Below are 21893 nucleotides of genomic sequence, written 5' to 3' on the forward strand. Positions count from 1 at the left end.
GCCAGAATTACTCTTTTGATGGTTCCCCCTCTAACTACAACCACAATAAATTTTGTGAGAAAGAATGCTCACCTGGGGACCTTTTATGTTAAAGCCGAGAACCGGGGTTCAGACATTGTCACTTTCAAGCCTCCACCAGTTGGGCTGTTTTCCCCCCTCCACCCCTCTCCCCGGGCAGAAATCTCACATCTGGTCTCACTTGCAAGGCTGGTCCTGGGATCCCAGGGGCTCCATATTTTTCCCCCTATAACTTTAAATCAGAGGAGCATTTCAGTAAATCACAGGGAACACTTATTTATTGGACATAGTTTTGGGTCTCTTAAAGCATGGAAAATAAATTTAATGGAGCGTTTGGAGCATTTCTCCAATCTTTTGAGGGATTACTTGGGGAATTTGTCAACTGTGCCAAGCCCAGCAGCCTGATCCGGAGAGATGGGAAGGAAATGATGGGAGAATCTTCTCAGAGGGCCCAGGTGGATCCTAAATCACCCCAAGAAAGATTAATAGAAGGGGCCCAGTTGCCAGCAAGGTTGATTGGCAGCATCGCCGTTTATTTAATAAACTATCATTTCAGCTGGAGGGTGACTTTAATCTGAATTACATTTTGTTTTTGTCATCCACTCTTGCCAAGTAATTTATGGAATACTGTAGCGTGCTTCTTAACCTCAAACAGAGAAGGAGGGAGGCGAAGATGGGGGCCGGGGGAAGGAACAAAGAGAGAAAGTAAGTGAAAAGAAGGAAGAAGGCAGCTCGGGAAGACTTGGTGACAACTTTGAGGTGGGTGGAGGAGCAGGCCGGAGCGGGACAGGTGGAGGAGGCAAGGATCCCGGCTCTCAGACCGGGGCAAGGGACACAGTGATTGGAACGCCGTGTTCCTGGGGTGTGGTGTGTGTTTTGGGGCTGTGGGATCATGTTTGGGAATGGAGTGTCTTGTGGAAAACTTAAAGGAACTGATTGTTCATAATCAAGGGGTTAGGGCTTGATTATGGAGTTGGAATTTCCCGAATGGAGCAGAACTGATGAGCGCGTGGAGAAGGGCCTCTGGGGGAAAGGCAGTCCCCCCGGTAGGGTGGGCCAGCTTCATTCTTGGTGCCCTTGGGTAGGAAAGGAGGTAGATGGGGCTGGCCTTCTTCTCTGAGGGGAGTCAGTCAAGAGGAGGGTTTTTGGACTTTATGACCCTGGGGCCTTGACTTTGGAGTGAAGGGGTGTTTCTTCAGGAGAGGAAGGTGGGAGGCTGGCTGCTGATGTAACCTGCAGTGGGACGCCCGCTTCTCCTTCAGCTGGGAGCTGTTGGAAGAACAAAGGGCTGTTCATGAGGGCAGACAGGCCCTGTTTTTGGAGGCAGAGTAACAATGACATTCTTGTGGTCATTATTGTACGAGCTGCAATAGCAACCACGCCCTTCCCCTGAAGTGTTTTGGGTCTTTACCTTCTGACTTGTCCTCATCTCAGTCTCTGCTAAGAAGGAAAGGGCCTGGAATTCTTGTTTTTTAGGCTAAAATGGGTAAAGTGAGGCACAAGGTTGGAATGTAAAAAGGAGCAAAGGTTGATGGAGATGCTCAAGCCACAGAGATGCAGCAGGAGAACAAGGACTCAGAGGAGGTCCCCTTTCCAGCTTTCATGCCTTTGGGATCCCCACGGGCTGGAGAAAATTCTGCTCCAGATGCCAGTTTTCTTGGAGTTTCTCTGCTGTCTTGGGTAGAGAGGCTTTCTCCCTAATTTTCCATCCTCAGATATGAACTCTTACTATCCTGAGATTGTCTCCCTCTTCTTGGCTTCTTTATTCTTTGCTTTGTCAGCCTGCTCATAGCAGTCCTTGCCCGGGACCTGGTGCACAGCCATGGTTGTGGGAACTCCCAGGGACCACTGAGGAGGTGACTAAAGGAATGGGGAGGGTTGATGGGGAAGCAGGATGACCTGAGTAGCAGGGGAACCCTGTGACAGTCGCTACTCTCCCAAGACTCAAAATTGGGATCTCTGTCTGCCCCCAGCCCTTTGGGGTAAATTTAGATGAGTTGTTAGGCGTGGGTATGGAGCTTAGAAAATTATAGGACCAGGGTCACTGGTCAGCAAGGGCTGAAGCGCTGACCTTCATGTGACTTCTCACTGGCTTTGTGTGCATGTTCTCCGGATCACTTTAGATCTGGCTCCAGCCAGGTTTTCAGCCTTGATTTCTCCCCCTCCTCCCCATCTCCAAACTCTGGCCCCCCTCATGGTCCCGGGAACACACTGGACTTAAGTTGCCCTTCTCCCTTTTCCTTTAGTTGCCCTTCTCTTCCTGCCCATCCATCCAGTTCTACACACACGTCCAGGTTGAGATCAAGTTCATTTTCTCCTAGAACGTGTCCCTGGCTACTTTGCACTCTCTGACAGCTTCCAGTCGCCACTGCACTCTTTACCATGAAATTAGACTGTTTCATCTTGCTCCTACTGATTCACCGTTTCTCTGAACAGTCCCACCTCCTCACTGGTAAATGAGGGGTTAGATGGATGACCTCTAAGGCTCTTTGCAGTTATAACATTCTAGGATCCTATGTCTGTTTGTCTTATCTCCTCATCTGGACTGCAAAGTCTTCAAAAGCAGGGACAACGTCTTTTCCTGGTACTGACTCCCGCAATATTCTAGCCCAGGGCTGAGCTGTGAGAGGATCCATAAGTACTTTTGTTTCCCTGATCTTTTTTGTCCTTTTTCCTACTGGAAATGGGAGGAATGAGGAGTGGCTTCGATGCCCTGGAAGCCTGGTCTTGTAGTCTGGCCTGAAGAGAAATTGTTCCCCAATTTGTGGATATGGTAAAAATTGCCATGACATCTCGACTCTCAATGTATTCTGTTGCAGTGAATTTACACTGGGGAGCTCTGCCCAGCACAGAGAGACATCTTATTAAAGGGGGCCAGGGAACCCCCATGCAGCATACACATTTTGTGGTGAAGTAGAAAGACGTGCTCGGCTTGGTTCATGCCTTGGTTTGGCCACTTACTACCTACAAGACTTGGGCAAGTCACATGGCCTGTGTGAGTCTCCCTTGCTCCCCTCTGAAACGGCAATGGCAATTCCTGCCCTGTTGTGGGAATAAAAGGATGCGACATGAAAATCTGTAAATTATAAAGCTAATAGTGGGAGGTGTGCAGTGGCCAGGAGGAAGAAGTTTGGTTACTTAACATCTCAACGTAAAAGTCAAAAAGTTAAAATGTAACAACAAAGCATAAAAAGAGAGCATAGAAGGGCTCGCCCTCTCCCGCTTTCATTATTGCACAAAGAACCACTTCTCTTCTCTGGATAATATGCTGTAGAGATGCCCCCTGCCTCTCTGCACAAAATTAAAAAGAGACAGAAAGAAATGGAAGGAAAAGAAAGCCCAGGAGTCAGGAGGAACATCCTGATACCTCTGAAAGTTGACTCTGAGGAGAGAGGAAAACGAGCAAACAGAAGCTGTCACTCACTGGCAGCCTGATTCCTGGGGGAATAATCTCTGTGAAGAAAAACTGAGATCTGAACGTGGCCTGGAGCTGGTGCGGAGACCACGGCGGCGTCCGGTGTAACCGGAGGCCCTGGGACGGAGCCTTCCTGCCCACTCTTGGGGGGGTTGGCGGCTCCGAGGGGGTCCTGCTGTTGTGCAGACTGTGCTGCTGCCCCCTGTGTGGGTGCTGCTCCCTGTTGCTCAGCATCCCAGCAGCTCTGGTGACCGGGCATGAGTGGGTATGTACGGTGGTGCCAGGCCTCACGCCACAGAAACCGACTAGAACCCTTGCCACCCCCAGCCTCTCTCGCACACTCATGCCCCTCTTTCTCTTAGCCTCTCCCAACTTCCTCTCTCTTCCCACATCCATCCGCCTTGCCTGTCACTTTTCACCCCATGAATCAGAAATCAGAGGGCCCCCTGAAGCTGGCAATTGCTGCCCCAGCCTTCTAGAAACCTGTTTGTGTGCAAACAGACAAAGGCAGCCCCCACCCCCACCCCATCACGACTTTCCAAGACGATGATTGAGTTTTTCCCCGGTTCTGCTTGATATTTCTGCCAAAGCAAGAAAAATCCTCGTTGAAGTCTAGCAGGAAATCCAATAAAAATTCTTCAAAAGATGGGCTTGACATTGAAAAACAGCAAAATTATAAAATAGGCCTTAGAAGAGAGAGAGGAGAGTTATTATATCTGGCACCAAGCAAAAGCCCCGAGACCCCGTCCAAATGAGCCATCACAGATTGAAAGTGTTTAGCTTCCCGTTGATTAAATATGGAGAAGGACCGAGGGCCTGCCAAGCCTCGGGGATCCAAAGTTTGTTTTCAGTCAGAATGTGTTTTCAGTCAATGGAAAAAATGGTCGGCCTGTGCTGGGCTGTGTAACCGAGAAGCCCCAGGTTCGGGGTGAGTAATGGCTGTGAAGCAGAAAACCACGAGGGTTGTTAATCACCCCTCCCAGGGCCCTGTAATTTAACTCAGCGACTCGTTCCACTGGGAAAGCACTCCCCATCCCCTTTCTTCCTTCTCCCTCTGTTCATTTTGCTCAAGGGGGATAGACGAGTCCCTCTGACGCTCATCTCTCTATTTCAGTTGTTAAAACTCCTCACCCCTAAGACATCTCTCTCCCCAGTCATGTCCCCATTGCCCGCTGCTCTGAACTTCTGGGGAGAACAGAGAGAGAAGACACATTCACATCGATGGGGTTCTTTCAGGGAACCCTCTTTGTCCTGGGAGCTTCCTGGAATGGAAGCCTGAAAAATCTCTTCCTTCATCATTGCCTTTCCAGGGTAGGCTGTTTTTCAGAGGTGTTCACTGACATTGTTTAAACAGGGTTATCTTACTCCAGACTTACAGTTTTCTTGTTTCCTGGGCTCTCATCTGCCCCACTGCATTCCTGTACAATTAAGAGTGTAGGGAGTCTGTTTTTGGATGTCATTAAAGCTTCCATGAGCGAGGCTCAGAGAGAGAGAGAGAAAGATCTAGAATGTATGGCATGTGGAGCTGGAACTCTGAGGTGAGCCAACCCTCGTTTCCTGTCAGATGAAAACACTTACTCTACTTTTCCGATTCCAGTCTTCCAGCCTGTGGGCAGCCTCAGGGGAGCGGGGATGCTGGCCATTTCTGACTTCCTTGCTGTGCTCCCCCTGCATGGTGCCTGGGGCCTTCATTCGCACTGTGGGTTCCACCAGCCCGCCTCTCCGGATAACTGCTTTTCATGGGTCCCACTGCACTGAAATCTGTTTAAAATTGCAGGGGACAGGCCCAGCTGAGCATTCCTTTGGTCTGCCGTTTGTTTCAAAATGGTGGTTGGCCTGAGCCGCAGCTCAATCTCAAAGACCAGGCGGCTTGATACCTTTGGGTTAAGCACCCAAATTTGGTTGCAGGAAGTCACTCAAACCAAATATTCTTTGAGGACTAGGCAAATAAACTAAAGAAAATGAGTACATAAATGGCTTTAAAATGATGACCTGTGAAACGCTCAGTGGTTTAGTGGAAACAGATTCTTTCGTAAGGACAGCAAGTCTTGGGCAGCTGAGCTGTGGAGGACATGAGCCCAGTCAGCAAATACCACAAGTGACCAATGATGAAGGAGCAAGAAGGAGACAGCTCCATGGGGTCCAGTCGTCCCAAATGGCAGCGAGAGAAGTTCTGGGAAAGGAGAAAGTTAAATCAAAAGCTGTGGAGAGGGTGTAGTGTGTGCGTGTGTTTGTGTGTGTGTGTGAAAGAGGAAAGAGGAGATGCTCCGATGTCACCACTCTTGGGAGGGAGATCAAGGAGGTGATTATAAGAGGAAGAAAGAGGACAAAACAGAGCCAAAGTCGGTCCTCATGTACAACCCTCCGCCTTCGCATCATTATAATCCTCCTCCTCACCATAGCCACCATTTACTGAGTAAATACGATGTGCCAGCACTGTGCAAAAGCTTTATATGTTGTCTAACATAGTCCTTCCAACAACTCCCCGGGACATGCTTTATCTTCTTTCTTCACAATAAGGAAGCTGAGATTCCGCGTCTGGAAGAGCACAAAGGTTGGAAGTGGCAGAGTCAGGATTTGAACCCAGGTCTGTGTAGCTTCACACCCTGAACCCCTAAAGGTAGTCGGCAGGCAGGCTGTCGTAGGCAGTGATTCCGGGGGCCCAGACATTTGGAGCGAACCCAGGAGGGTCCACATCAAAGATTCCACTTCACCGAGGGGAAGAAAACCAGTAGCCCCATCAGGTGGGCAATCTGCATACCAAAGAGCCCGGGGGGCGGGGTGGGGGGCTGCTGAGTGCCGGGTGGGCAGCAGCAAGCCCAGGTTGGAAGGGTCAGTGGCAGGTCACTGTCACCATCAATCACCCACAAGCCTTTTGTCTATAGGGGTGAGCAGGAGGGGCCTGGGCTGGGCACCAAGCCGAGCGGGTGAACCAACAGAATTTAAGGGACTCTGCTGGTGGGAGGAGATGGGAGGGAGTGTTTAGAATTTTAAGGGGAATCTTTATGGTTTGGGGAATACTCTGGTGGGTGAAAATGTTCTGTTCCTCTGTCCAGGAGCTGTGCTGATGAACATTCTGATAACAAACTAGTTTATCCCGATGTTGTCACCTCCAGGACTAGGTTTTGTATATATCTGTCCATCCATTTTCGAATGCCTCCTTGACCTGCATCACCACAGTTCCAGAAGTTACCAAGAAACGCATTATTATATGTGCATTCAGAGAAACTTACAGTTGAAAAAAATACATACATGAAACATGTATATATATAATATATGATATATATGTATACACGTGTATATAATAATATGTATACGTGAAGTTTAATAGTAGTAAATATACATATACGAGCCAGCCCTGGCGGTCTAGTGGTTAACATTCGGTGCTCTCACCGCTGCAGTCCGGGTTTGTTTCCTGGTTACGGAACCACACCACCGGTCTGTTGGTTGTCACACTATGGTGGCTGCGTGTTGCTGAAAGCTATGCCACCGGGATTTCCAATATCAGCAGTGTCACCTATGGTGGACAGGTTTCAACGGAGCTTCCAGACTGAGACAAACTAGGAAGAAGGACCTGGCCACCCGCTTCCAGAAAAGTTGGCCATGAAAACAGCAGAGCATCGTCTAACACAGCACTGGAAGGTGAGGGGATGGCATGAAAAGAGGGTTCTCCTGACGTACCCAGAGGTGCTGGGAGTTGGAATAGCCTTGATGGCAATAGTAACAAATATATACACGTATGTTATGTGCCAGGCACTGTTTTAAGTATGCGTATATATTAGAAGGACTCCTAACAATGACTGGCTGAGGTAGGAACTCCTATTATCTCGTCTTTTCATATGAAGAAACTGAGGCACAAGCACGTGAAGTGACTTGCTCAGGAGGCCGGTGGAGCAAGGATTCAACTCTAGGCTGTGTGGAGAAGGCAGGGAGATGCTGACACCTTCAAGAACAGGATGAGGAACGAAGTGAGCAGGCATAACTCAGACTCATGGCTGCGGGAGGTCAGGGAGGGCGGGCAGGGCCATGTGGGCAGGAAGCTCTGGGGAGAGCGTAGACTTGGACAAATTGTAGGATGGGGCCGTCCAGAGCAGAGGCTGGGGTGAGACTGACCGTAGGATTTTCCTGGGAAAGAGTGAGTCTGAGTACAGAGCAGGGGGCGCTCAGGGGGCAGTGAACACATAGGCCAGTGGGCAGGCCTTGAATGCCAGGCAAAGAATTTGGTCCGTTCCCTCTGAGGAGGTGGGGCTCCCTGGCGCCTTTGGAGCCTGGAGCTGGCACCGTGTGAAGAACTAGGAGACCTGAATTGGAGGCCTGGCTCTGCCTTTAGGCATCTTGCTCAAGGTCACTCAGCTAATTCGTCTCTCTGGATTCCAGCTATGTCATTTTTTAAATAAAAGGATTAGGCTAGATGAACCCCTCTGGCTATAAAGTCTGTGGTAAAACCAGAAGAATCTGGCAGTGTTTTTGAGGAGGAATAGGGCTGAGAGAAACTGGAGGTGGTGAAAACTTGGAGTGAGAGAATGTAGAACCAGAAGGGATCTTAGAGACCTTCCCCTCCCTGTTTTACAAGTGGGGAAACTGAGGCACAGGAAGGGTAAGTGGTTTTCCCAAGCCACACAGCCCATTACTGTTGAGCTGAGGTGAGCGTGCTGGCTCTGCCCAGTGGTCTAATCTGCCTGTCCTGCCCCCGCCAGGAGGAGCTCTGAGGGGACTGGGCTTGGAGCAGGGAGGGAGGGGGCGGGGCAGGGCTAAGCCTGGGAAGGCCATCGGCCTTCATTCTGAGCCCATTTTATCACCACTGGCAGGGTGACTGTCCCCAAAGGAGCATAGCTCAATAGAGCTCCCGATCCTGGGTTCCAGTCCCGGCTCTGCCATGGCAAGGCCCCCCACTCTTTGGGGGTAGTCTTCTATGCCTTTCTGTAAAATGGCAGGGCAGTCCCTGCTCTTGGATGTCAGCTGAGGCCACAATGGCCTGAGGGCCACCAACAGGGAGAATTGAATCTGAGGTGGGACCAGGGCCAGCGTCCACTGTGGAGGCAGACCTGCAGGCCTGGGCTCCCTTTTGCTTCTCGGGGCCCAGAGCCCTGTTCCTCGTCCGTCCTGTGGTGTGGCAAAGGTTCTGGCTGGAGCTCCGGGGCCGGGTGCAGGTGGTGAGGCTGTGGAGGGCTGCCTGATCCCCTGACACTTGAATGAACTCCCTCCCAGGTTCTTATTAGCGCTCATGTCAAAGGAGTCTGGTAAAAGTTAACAGGCCTCCCTGCCTTGAGGAGATCAGAGGGACAACTGGAGCTTACTGGGGTCAGGCGGAGGTCACTGAAACCTGCTTGATAGGGCAGTCACTGGAGCTAACCCAGGTTTATGGGCCTGTGCCACCCCCTCCCCTGATCTGGAACCCAGGGCTTCTTCCAGGGTGGCTGACCTGAGCCCTCCTTCATCCAAAGGCCCCTTGGAAGGTGGCCTGGGCCTTCTTGTGGGGGCCTCCTCCCTGTTGGCCCTATACCTTCCCTAGGCCTGTGCATGGCGGGGAGGGAAAGGGACGCAGCCAGGAGAGCGCAGGACGGTTCTGGGGATGAGATGCCTGGCTGATCTGGGCCTGGGCGAGGCCTGGGCAGGTGTGACCCTGGTCGCTGACCCCTGGTGACCCAGAGGGGGAGGAGGTGAGGGTCGGGATTTGGGGAGGCTGTTGGCTAACATTTACCAGGACCTTTGAAGATGTAAATGCTTCCCCAGGCCCTGCTAGGATTGATGGGGTCAGAGTTCACAGGCATGGTTGCCTGCTTCTCCAAGTGGGCTGGAAATCTTGCAGACAGATGAGTTAGGGTCCCATGTGATGGGACTTTCCCCAAGGGCGGAGGGCTCATGCGAAATGCTATTTCTGGGGCTCTCCTGGATCAGGCCCAGTGACTTGAAGGCCTTAGGAGGGGCTGACGGAAGCTGTCTTTCTCAAGTGCTCCCATTTCTCTCGGGTGTGTTTTCCAGGGTGTGTCTGATCACACACTATCAGTCACTGGAAGATCCAGGAGACAGCCTCCGTCTCCTGCCTCTCCCTGATTTGTGCTTTTTATTGTACAAATACTAGATTGCTTAAGATTTCCTGTTCATATCAGGCTCTTTCACACCTGGTACCCATCCTGTGCTAGCGCCTCTGCAGGCATGTTCTTCCCATCTTCTCAGCGTGGCTAACTCCTATTCACCCTTTAGCATCACCTCCTCCAGGAAGCCTTCCAGAATGGAATCTGCCCCTCTGCTCTGTTCTCCTGTAGAATTTAATGACTCATTCAATCAACCAATGTTAAGGTGATACATACCAGGCCCTGTTCCATTGGGAATGCATCAGTGCATAAAACAGACCCAAATCCTTCCTTCAGAGAACTTACATTCTAGAGGGCAATGATAGCAAGCAATTACACAACCCTATTTCAAATGCTTTGCATGTATTAACAAATGTAATCCTCAGAACATCCCTATGAATTAGGTCGATTAGTATTCAGATTTCATATAGGAGTTTACACATCCAATAACGGGCACATTTAATTTAATTTAATCCTTACGGCAGCCTTATGAGCTAGATGTTACTTTCCTCATTTTACAGATGAGGAGACCAAGACTTAGAGGAGTTAAGTGTGTCCAAGTTCATCCAGCCAGTAAGTAGTAGGACGAAGCAGGGTGGCTCTAAGCCTGTGAAGGACCAATTGCCTCCCTGTAAGAATAGTACTCCGCATTTCTGCATTGAAGCAGTTTCTCTGTCCATTTAAATGATCTGCTCATCTTCTCCATCATCTTGGGAGCTCCCCCACGCAGTGACCTTCGCTTATTTATCTGTATCCTTTGAACTCCCCTTGTGTTAGGTACTTAATCAGCTTCTAACGAATACCTGTCTGTTAATTGATTGACAGCTGTAGGTGGGTGGAGACAAGAATAAAGCAGCTAATATTTATTGCACATACTCTATGCTGGGCTGTGCGTTGGTCCTTGCTAAGCATGAGCTCTTCCAGTCCTTACAGTGTCGTATAAATTAGCTGTGACTGCTCCGAGGCTGGCAGCTAGTATGTGCTAAAGATGGCACTTGAATCACAGGTTTCTCTGACTACAAAACTCCCTGTCCTTTCCTCTAGGCCACAGGAGGCTGCTCAAAGGAAAGGGGGCCCCTCCGAAGGCAGCGAGCTGAGCCTCCTGGCTCCTGCTATTTCAGTCCCCACCTGGCAGGAGGCCTTAGAAACACGAAGAGGCTGGGCCTGTGGGGCTCGCGCCTGCATCCACGACAGGTTGCAAGGCATCTGGAGAAGTTGAGGCTTTCCTTCCAAGATTATTCCCACCTACTCAGCTGTTTGAAGTAATTAAAGGGAGTGACTGGGCACATCAAAGGTGTTCAATGAACTTTTACTGATTGTTGTGGAATCATTCACTGTTGTAGAGAAACAGCTGGATTCAGACTAAACTGGCTGATGCTGCGGGCGTTTTCTGTGCAAGGAGGAGGATTACGGCAGAATAGACTTCAGTCTTCAGGCCCGGAGCAGAAATGGGAGAGTTCCTGCTCTACGTACGTTTGGTTTCTTTGTTCTGACATCTGTTTTTGTGTTTTTTTTGCTTTCCCAATTATGAGGGGCAAACAGACTTGAGTCTTCTGATTCGTCTGCTCATAGGGCTTAGCAGACTGGCCAGCTGGGTGTCTGTATGGGGCGAGCGGGATGCAAGAGATGGACTCAGGTCACATGGCTGTCAGGGGACCAGAGCGTGTGTCTGGGGCCTCCCAGGTTCTCCCTCCTGCTATCGGGTCTCCTTAGCTTCTGGAGCCCCGTCTCTCACAGTAGACAGCCATGTCAGATTCCCCCACTCCCTTTGGTTAATCCCCTATTTTGCTTGACTAAGAGTCAAAATGTGGGACTGCACCCAAACGAACTAAGCTCACTAAATCACTGGCAGGTAATTTGATAGACGAGTTGGCCAGCACCCACTGTGGGAATTAAGCAAAGCCTGAGCTGCGGAGACAGTAGGAAACAACCTTGAGTGACTGGTGAAGAGCGGCCTCATTTCACCCGGAGACAGGCCCAGCCCCAGCTCCACAACTCCGAGTGGAAGGCTGGTGTGTGCCAGGTGGACTGCTGACATTTCTCTCTCAGCCTCTTCCTCCAAAAGGCAGGACCAACAGACCCTGGGTCCTTGCCCTGCCTCACCTGGAGCTGGGGTATCTAACTGTTGAGAAGGGAGTGACTGTAACTGTGTCCCCACCAGCCTAGGTCTTATTTCCTTGAGCCCTCCGGTAAGAACACCAGCAAAGGATCTCGTTGGTTGAGTTCACTTGTTTGTTGAGCTAACTCAGAGGGAACAAGGGTCTTTCAACAGATGGGAGTGGTGTTGTACAAATGGGTGTTTTATGGGCCATGTGCAGAAACTGACTGCTTGTGGAAGGCTGCGCCAATCTGCAAAGGGGCCAGTTGCAAAGGAGAAACTTCTAGGTCCTTTCATCATGATGGGGATTGTTAACTCTGACTTCAGATAAGCAGAACAAACAAACCTCAGCCCACGTGGGGACTGGTTCTGCCCCCATTCTTTGCTTTTCTAAGCCATCAAAGCCAAGTTCCTAAAGCCTGACTGTCTCACGGTACTTTCTGATGGTTTCTTTGTTTTGTTTATTGTGCTTATGACAAGTGCTAACAGACCGCTTTCAAAGTGTGTTGATATTTCGGTTGTTTTTGAATGGCCCTTCTGTTTTTCTGCATCTGGACAGCATTAGAGTCTGGCCCCAGGGAACCACTGGGTTCCTATAAAAGTGTACCAGGTCCCCTTTTGCAGCAAACACTGGCCATGGCAAGATCAGACACTCCATCTGGGCAGGAACAAACACCCCAAACCAGAGCAGAATCATGAGACAGTTGTTAGCAGAAGGGAAGAAGGCCCAGGCTGGGAAGGGCCAGCGAGCCCTGCCAGCTGGACCCGGGGTGTTCTTTCTGTCCAAGGGCATATTGGGATTTTCCCATGGGAGGACTCCATCTAGCAGAGGGCCGGGCACAGGGCGATGCCACTAAGTGCTGGTCGTGGATAGGTTCCCTCTCTCTTTGTCTTCTCCCAGGGTGCCTGCTCAACCACCAGTGACCAGATAGGGGGCTCTGGGCATTAGACAAGAAACAAGAGCTGGAAGAGAGAGAAGAGCCTGGAGCCTGGGGCTGACCCGAAGAGGCAGGGCAGCCCCAGGGCGGCCTGCACTGCAGCTCCCGACCTGCTTCCCTTCACGGCTCTCTTTGGGGATCTTTTGGGAACAGAGTGGGGTGGCACTGTCCTCATAAGATTGATGTTTGTTTTTCTGGCCTTTCCCTTTCTACTTCTCCTGATCTGCCCCATCCCCACGCCTGCCACATACTGCCTTAGAACCAGCTTCCTCCATGAGAGAGAATCTCGGGGTACAGACCAGGTGCAGAGGGAATGAGTTACCCATACAGTCGCGCTTGGTAAGTTCAGCACAGACTCTCATTCATTTCTTCAAGGCTTCTGGGTTTTCCTCCTTTTGAGCTGGCTGAGATTGTAGCCCACGTAACTTACCAGCTTGTCGATGGTTCTCTCTGGTTTGGTTTCAGGAGTGGCAGGGCCCCTTTCCGACTGATCTCCAGGGAAGGCTGTGGCTCAGCTTGAGAAGGCCCTGCCTCTACCCCTATATTTAGCAGGGCCCTGGAACTCGCTCTCAGAGTCAAATGGGGTAGAGATTGAGAGGGCCGACAGTGAGCTCTGATGCCTCAGTGCTGCAGCTGGAGGGGATCCAGGCCTTCCAGATGAGGGAAAAGTGAGCTCTGCCGGCTGGTCCTCAAACAGAACCACAGGAGGCCTGTAGACCTACGGTTAGTGAGTTCATGCGTATAAATACGTTGGGGTGGGGTCAGGGGCTGCACGATGGGATTGGCTGGTGATTGCTGGTCTCTACCCACTAGGCCTCAAAGTTCTTGACTTATTTATGGTGACCCTCCCTAACATTTCCTTCCAGGTACACACTACCTTGTTAAACATTCCCATTTAAGCCACCTGTCCTACCCTGGATCTTTTTCCTTGAAGTTTTAGCATCCTTAGAATTGTATGTTACTGCACTGACTTAAGCCCACCTGGGACATCTGATAAAGTGTCACCATTTTGTTTCTCCAGGACAAGAACTGCATTGGTTGTTGGTTCCAGCAAGGAGACAAAGACAGACTCCGGGTCCAGGGCCCGGCACACCCAGACAGGCCGGGCTGATTGGCCTCTGAGAAGCTGAAAGGCATGAATATTCTATAAGAAGAACATTTCCTGTTTTCCAATGTGATTCTCTAAATGGGGGAGATAGAGAACTGTGGTGTTCTGTCTGTCACACAGTCGGTGTGTGTGTGCGCACGAGTGTGTGTGAATGCTTGTCATTTTGAAAAATTTCAAATTTTATGTAGCAGTTTCTTTCTCACCAGGGTCCCCTGCTTGTGTGAAACTTTAATTTTATAGCTTTGGCTGTTAATTCATCATGGGGACCACCATCAATAAATACTTATTGAGCTTTCACTGAGCGCAGCATGTTGAAATAAGAACTATATATTCAACTCAAGAGGAGTCAATAGCAGATGGGGGTAGATTTGGGGAGGAGTGGAAGAAACAATCATTAAGGTCTCCTCCAACCCTGAGATTTTATGACTTTATAACTAAAGCGATAGGGTCCACTTACACATTAGGCAGTCGGCAGCTCAGACAAGAGAATGGGGCTACAGGAGATGTATGGGTCATCACAAAGGTAGTCACCTTCAGAAAACCCACCCAATGCTGCCAGCACATGTCTTCAAGCCTTATGTCCATTTTGGGATTCAGGGCTGCAAAGGGATGGAGTGAATCTTCTTGGCTTTTCCCATGGTGCCCAGTAAAAGTAAATATTTGCTGACTGATGGTTGCCGTTTGATTTTGGAATTTAAAAGGAGCACAGACCTTGGGGAAGTTTGGAGCCTGTTGATGCTTTGGCAGGAAAGGACCAAGTATCCTATTTTGCAGGCTTCTCAGAGGCAGCCTGGTGGGAGTCCCCACTTGGTGGGAACCCTGGAGTGGCGTGGGCTGGGAGCAAGGCTGCCAGAGGGAGGGCTGCGTGCCTCTCATGGAGCCTATAATCAGACCAGAAACAGCCTGCCTGCCACAGCAGTGACTCAGGCCTCCTGGGGGGTTTTCTTCAACATCATGAAGATGAACATGACTCTGAGAATTCCCTTCAGACCTGGGCTTTGTGCTAGTTTTCTCCATATTTATGGGAAGATGAGCAGACCACGGTGGGAGCCTCTGGAGCAGAGTCTGTGGGTGTGCTCAGGAGAGAGGCCTGGGCTCTAGTTGGAGTGGTGAAAAGGTAAGATCTGAGCCTTAAGGGGTCAAGACATCCCTGTTGTCAGGTGGGTAGCCCATCATTATTATTATTATCATTACTATTCCCTTTGTACAAAAGAGATGCTGAAACAGAGAGCATTAGTGGTTATGTGCCCAAGGGAACACTATCAGAACAGGAACGTATGCAGAGTGGAGGTAAATGGGAGAGGTGGAGTCCAGCCCGGCTGCCTCTAGGTCATGGTTTTTCCGCTGCCATGGGGGGTGGGGCAGGCATACAGCAGAGCCGAGAGTCCCTCTTCCTCAAAAAAGGTGATGTTCAGTGTCTGACAAGCTCCTTTGGCCCTGAGGTTAAACTGGTGGCATTAGGGCTGAAGAGTGCTGATAGAGAAGCAAGCAACTGGGAGTATTGCCTGGTTCCACATCTACTGCTCATTTGGCTGTGGGCTGCTTACCTGCCCTCTCCCAGCCTCAGTTTCCCTATCTGTAAAGTGAAGACAATAGTGGTAATGATCTCGTAGGACTGTTGGGGGCATGAAACGCAATAATACTTATGGGGAGATTTGCATCATGCCTGGAACGCAAATTAGCGATGAGTAACTATTAGGTCCCATTCCAGGGAGGCGGTCTAGTGGTTAAGGATGCAGGCTCAGAGCCTGCCTGCCTGAGCCCTGAGAGGTTAAGTGACCTGCCAGGACACACAGCTGGGGAGCAGCACAGTCATGGTGAGTTCCCGAGTCCAGCACTCTGCCCAGACCTCTCCACACTGGGTTCTTTGATCCCGGGACAGGGATGGGGCTCTCCCGGCACCAGTGCTGGTCCAGAGGTGCCTATTTTGGGGCTTGGGGCAATGTGACTTCCTAGTCTGCCTCAACAGCCACCTGGTGAGGGGCACAGCACGGAGGGATTCCAAGGGGCTGCTCCGTGAGTTCTCCTGAGGTGGCTCTGGGGTGAGCCTGAGCACTGCCCTGTCTACCCCCAACCCAGCGGGGGCAGCTGCCTCCAGGCAGAGCGGAAACCACAGGCGCAGGCAGGGTGGGGGTGCCCCGGCGCCCTGGGGATCTCAGCACGGCTTTCTGGGAAGCCTCTGTTGGTGCCTGATTCCCCCATAAAGCCATTATGTACCGGGGGAATTAATCAGGCTGTTAGGTAAGCATCACGGCACTTTTATGGCAGCTTTGAAGCTAATCTGTCACTAATGCCTGCTGGATTATCATGATTTCTTGCAGTCGTGATTCATTAACTCGGGGCCTCATAGTAATTCTATTAAACATCTTCCATCACCGTTTGCCCCAACACGTCCCCACTCTCTGTTCTATTGTGCCGCTGCAGTGGCGTGACTGGCAACCTGTGTGGTCTCCAAAAAGAAGCCCCAATGAGACGGACAGGTCCCCCTCCAGCTAGAAACCACCCAATGATGTGTCCATTCCCTGCCCGAGCCCGGAGCACGTCTCGTCCCCATTCCAGCTGGGCTTTCAGTTGATTTTTGCTTTTCTGGCAGAGGAGGCCCCAGGGCTTTTCCCAAAACGCCCATCGCTGCCTTCAAGCAGACAGCCTGCACAGAGGCGAAGGTGGGGCATACAGAATGGTGAGTGTCAGAGTGAGGCCAGCACCCCACAACCCACAGGCGACAGTCGGACCAGAGGGGCCTTCCTGCACCAGAAGTGGGTTTGGGGCCGACAGAGAAATAGGAACACTGCTAAAGAAGTCTGGTCACACACGCCCCTTTTTGCCTTCTTACTCAAGGCCAGTCAAACTCACGGGCTAGGAGGCAGGCGGAGGGGCCTGGAAGCGGTGGTGGCACACCATTGACTGCTGGGCCTGCCAGCATTAATAAAATTCCTTGGTGAGGTTTTTCAGAAAGAAATGCTTCTAGTAGGCTGGCTGTTCTCTGCAAAAGGTCAGCTTCGGGGCACGGCTTGACTGATGGGCTGCGAGCAGGCCAGAAAAAGAAAGCTGGGAGAAAGGGGCTGCGGGGGTGGGCTGAGAGGAAGCCAGCGGAGGACTGGAGCGCAGGCTCTGTCCTGGTGCCGGCGTCTTGCCCCTCGATCTGCACCATCAATCAAGCCGAGGCCCTGATATCTCAACAATTTGTAATGCCTCCTACCCCTCCGACCTGCCCGAGCATGCACCAGCGCTGACCTTCTCGCCCTCACGCAGGCCTCTGCTGCCGCCCCGCTGACGGATGGCCCTCCTCCCGTGGGCGCGCCTCCCACAGCTGGGGAAACACAGGCAGGTAGAGGGGGTCAACCCCGGGGCAGCCAGAGTGCCCTAGTCACCCAGGCCAAGGGACCCTGTGTTCCCAGCAGCAGCAGGTGATGCCGGGGATAGAGAAATAGAACCGAGAGAGAGGAAAAAGGAGAAAATTCCAACTCTATAAGGAAGAGAGGAAAAAAACCCCCCACTCAAACCAAAAACCCTCTATGCATCCTGAGGTCTTCCAAGACTTCTAAAAATCTCTAACGTGGCGCGATGTCTTCTGTGCAGCTACCACACTGCCTGCTCCACTCCATCTGTGTTTTCTCACGCCTGTGCGCTTTAAGAACCGCTGAAATGGAAAACAAGTTAAAAAATACATAGATGTATATATAGTGAGACGGAGAAAGAGAGGACAGTACTCTGTAGCCTGTACTCGCATTTTTTTTTTTTGCGCCAGTATTTGTTGTAGGAGAAAGTGTATAAAAACAATCCTCAGACAACTGGAGTAAATATCCTTGACACATCAGCTGAGGGGAAGTCGGGATCCAATGCTCCCATCCTTCCTCCTTCTGGGCAGAACTGGTAGGAAGAGAAGGGATCTCTGCCCGTTTCCCAGCGTCTAGGTGGTGCTCCCTGTGTCTCATTCATGGGTGGAACGGGTTCTTCTGGTGGGGCTTGAAAACTGTACTAAGGTGGGGACTGGCCAGCTGGCCCAATGTGCCGGGTGCGCTCAGTTCCCTCTGAGGACTTGAAGGCCTTATGAAAACAGGAAGTGAAGAGTAGTCCAGACATGGCTGTGTGTGTGTGTGTGATGCTGGAGAGGCCTGTGTCTGCTGCAGAGAGGGTCAGGTGAGAATTCAGTTCAGCATGGGTGAGCTCATCCTTGGCCTTGAGGGTGGGGAAACCTGCTCTCCGACCCCCCAGCGGCCTGGCACCCCTGCAGCCTGGGCCAGACGCCCGGGCAACTTCCTCTTAGAACTTTCAGAGGCTAAAAAGGAGGGTCCAGGAGCCATGGATTTTCGAAGGAGTTGAACAGAGAGAACAGAGTGGGAGGGGTGCCAGGGAGATGGAAGGGTGGTGTTGGCAAAGCAAGGAAGTGGAGGGAAACAGAAATTGAGAGGCGGGGGAAGGAGAGAGGAGGGAGAGGAAAAGAGCCCTGAGAGAAAGATGGGAGAGAGCGCGATGGTCACGGGACAGGAGTCAGCAGGGACGAGAGAGGGAGAGGAAATTTAATGAGGGCAACTTGAAGGCCAGCTTTAACCAACAGCTGGCGGGGGGCCGGGTTTGATCTCCTTGTGAGTCAGGCAGTTTGATTAACCGTGGCCTGTGGAGGAGGATGGACACCTGGCCCTGCTGCTGAGCTCTTTGATCTCCCGGATTTCTCAGGGCCTGTGGGAGGGCAGTTGCAGGCGTGTGCGCACTCCCAGGGCCCTGGACGGCCTCGCTGGGGGCTCCCTGAAGGAAGCGGCCCTCAGAGAGGCTGGGAGGATCCGAAAGCTGGGGGTGGGGTGTGGGCGAGTCGGAAATACAAAGGACAGGGCTGGAGTTGTGTGGCCTTGTGAACACAGCCCCAAGAGGAAGGCCTGCTGAAGGAATGTGGAATGGAGGAGGCCTTTGAAGGGAAAGGTACCCCCATAATCTCGGGGGTGATTCTGTGGTGAGGCTTCCCCCGCCCTCTCTCTCTACGAGCGGATAGCTGAACTGTTAGGGAGAACCAGGCAGAGGAGAGAGCCGTTGGCACCAAATTGTGTCGCGTTGCTTGTGGCCACAGGGCTGGCTAGTTTCATCAAGGACGCAGCTCTTCTGGGGTGTGCAGAGAAGGGAGGTGTAGGGCTCCCTGGAACTGGCTCCATTTTATGCATGTTGGATGGAAATGGATTTGAGAAAAGAAAGTGACATATTGCCAAAAAAAAAAAAAACCTCTCGAGAAGAAGGAAAAAAGGAACTAAAACCTTAATGCCCTTAAAAAAGAAAACCAGAAAAAAAAGTCATATATTATATCTTTGGACTAAATCCATTGGTGTTCTGCCAATTTCAAATAATAGTGTAACTCGATTAAGAAACTTTACAGGATTTAAAGTTGCCGGCTTTCCTGACTCCTCTCTCAGACTTCTCTGTAAGTCACTGTCGACACCAGGCTAATTTGTTCCCGATTCCTTAATCTTCTGCAAGTTGGTGATGACGTGTATCACTTGGTAGCCATTTTTGAAATGCTCATGATTTCTTTTGCTCACGACTTCCACCAAGAATTTTAGGGTGACTTAAAACTTTACCCTGAAGATGTCCTTCTATGGAAATACTTTGTGTGTGTGTGTATATATGTGCATAAACTCTTCAAGTTGTATGTACCTCTGAACTCCTTTTGGACTGGCAAACTCCTGCTCGTAGCTGCCTTAAGTCTCAGATAGGGACACTCCCCAGGAGCACGAGAATGTCTCCCTAGCGTTCGGCTAGCACCCAGGACATTGACGATTAGGGCTCTGGTGACTAGCATCACAGGGAGCTCCAGAAGTGGAGGAGGACACGTTTTCTGGCAGGATTAGCATTTCGACAGGATGATTAGTGTGGTTTGGAAGGCAGCTGTGGGCAGTGCACAGGGCACTGGCTTTGCGTCTGAAGGCCCAGCTCTATGACTCGGTCACTGGCTGTGTGACCTTGAGCCTGCCACTTCAGATCCCTGGAGCTTCAGTTTCCTCATCTATAAAATGGGATAAGGAAAAATACTTGCCTCACGGGCTTGTTGTGAGGATTAAGTGTATTAGTATATGTGAAAACACCCTGTAAATGATGAAGGCTTCAATTAACAGCAGGCATTAGAATTACTGCTTATATTACAGAAACCCGGGTTTTTTTAAACATGTGTGTTGACAGCAGGGATGTTTCAATTTCAAACAGGGTTTGCTCATGGAGGGCATTAGAAAATAGGATTCCGTGTTACCTGCTTCCCTCCCCCCCACCGCCCGGGGCACCTGCTCTCCTATAATTATTATTTACTAATAAGTATGTTCCATTCATAAATGTCCCATTAAATCCAGCTGAAATCCTTCACCCGGCTTTTCTAGATACGAGTAGGCAGGAGCCGCTGGCCCTGGGGGTGGCAGGGCCATTGGTCTGTGGGCCGCCGCCCCTGGCCTTTCCAGGGAGGGCACGGCCAGTTTGACCTGTAGGTCTCCACCGTGTGGTGGCAGCTCCCTCAAATCTGGGCTCTTTCCACTTCAGCCTGATTTGCTTGTTGTGAGAAGCACATTGCATCCTGGAACCTGGGCTTCCTGGGGCTTCCTGGCTGCTCTTCCCTCCTTGTTAGTGGTCCTTAGATATGGTGACACTGCTACCATTGACAGGCCAAATGTGTGGTGCCTGGTGCTCAGGCTGTGGTTCAGATGCTGGCTCTGACATGGGACCTATGGGACGGGGGACAAGCCATCGCTAAAGTGGAGAGGGCAGTGCTCACCGTTCGAGGCTTGTGGCGAGGATAAAGAAGGTCTCTAAAACTCCCAGTCAGTGTCTGGCACGTGGGATGTGCTCAATAACTGATTATTCTTGTAGACCAGTGGTCCCAACCCTGGCTCTACATTGAAATGACCAGGGATAGTTAAAACTCCAAAGCCTGGACCCCACTTCTAGAAATTGATTTAATTGGTCTAGAGTTAAATCGCAGCATCAATACCCAGGTGATTCTAACATGTGGCCAGGGTTAAGAAATCCCAGTGCTTCTCGAATTTGGTGTTCATACAGATCACCTGGGGAATCTCGTTAACATGCAGATTCTGAGTCAGTAGGTGTGTGGCAGTGGGAATTGTGCATTCCTAATCAGCATGCTGGTGGCTGTGCAAGGACCTCACTTTGCATAGTAAACTCTATCCTTTCCTAGCCCTTACAGCTCAGCGCACCTGGCCATGGCCATGGATGGGAGACCTGGAAGCAGGTGGAGGTGAACACAGGAAGGAACCTGAGAGGCGACTCTAGAGTCTTGCTTCAAGGGCGTTCCTGCCAGGTATCAATCCTGGAATGTGCAGTCCTCGCCAACACACACACACAGGCCTCCTGAATCCAGTCTTGAATACCCATATAAATAGCAACCAGAAGATGTTTTCCAGTATTTCACTATCTTTCTGGGTTTCCTGGTTTATTCTCTGAAGACCACCAAATGAGTAAAAACATTTGCTACAGAACATTAAGGGCCCAGGCCATGAGTTTAAATACCTATTTATAATACTCAACTGGAAAAATAATCCCTAACCTGGACTTGTAAATTGTCAGTCCCAAGACCCTTATGTGGCCACATGAAATCCCCATGGGTGAGTGTGATAATACAGCAGCAAGTCCTAGTGAGGCTGCAAGTGAGCCGCTACTAATACCGCCTCATGGAACACGGGGTGCGCCTGTGAGAGGGAGGTGGACCTGACCATGGACGTGACCGTTCCCCACAATGACAGGCATGTGTATAAGCTACTGCCTTCTCTCGATACAGTTGCAGGCATGTGGGGACAGGCACTTTTGCAGAAGATAACGGCAGAGTGAGTTTTCCATTGGGTAGTATCATGATTATACCATATTTCATGAATTTATGGAATAGAAAAAGGAATAACCAGAATATATAGTTGATGAAGACTCTTCATGAAAGAATGAACTTTGGACAATTGAGAGTCGTCTGCAGTCAGACTATCAGCTCAGACCCAGGAAGGGCTGAGTCTGACAAGCAATGGCATAGGTCTAGGTGTGTCAGCTTGGGGCCACCTGGGGTGGCATGCATGATCTGATCAGCAGAGGATGAGCAATTAGGATCTCCATGGAAGAAGAAAGCCCCGACCTGAGCTGTGTTGGAGGATTTCACTAGTCATTCAAGGAAAAGAAATTTGCCATATGGCTGAGGGGTTGGTAGTTGACACCAGAACCCCATGGTAGCCACGCCTGTATTTTCAGTTGGACTGTTCAACTAGGCTTAAATTAA

General features: G+C 50.7%; 1 long non-coding RNA gene across 3 annotated transcripts in view; it reads left to right on the plus strand.

Annotated features, from left to right (window-relative positions):
- Window positions 1-13948, plus strand: part of LOC103553117 (uncharacterized) — a 52896-nt gene extending 38948 nt beyond the window's left edge. The window contains exons 1-5 of one of the 3 annotated variants that reach the window (XR_545400.2): window positions 6441-7075; window positions 10851-10976; window positions 12507-12882; window positions 13009-13266; window positions 13565-13948. This is a non-coding gene — a long non-coding RNA (uncharacterized lncRNA). Of the gene's footprint in view, window positions 1-6440; window positions 7076-10850; window positions 10977-12506; window positions 12883-13008; window positions 13267-13564 lie in introns of those variants that run through there. The other 2 variants (XR_011534116.1, XR_011534117.1) reach the window with 2 other exon arrangements.
- Window positions 13949-21893: the final 7945 nt, after the last annotated feature.

Source organism: Equus przewalskii, chromosome 28 (genome assembly GCF_037783145.1).
Source record: "Equus przewalskii isolate Varuska chromosome 28, EquPr2, whole genome shotgun sequence".
NCBI classification, from domain to species: Eukaryota; Metazoa; Chordata; class Mammalia; order Perissodactyla; family Equidae; genus Equus; species Equus przewalskii.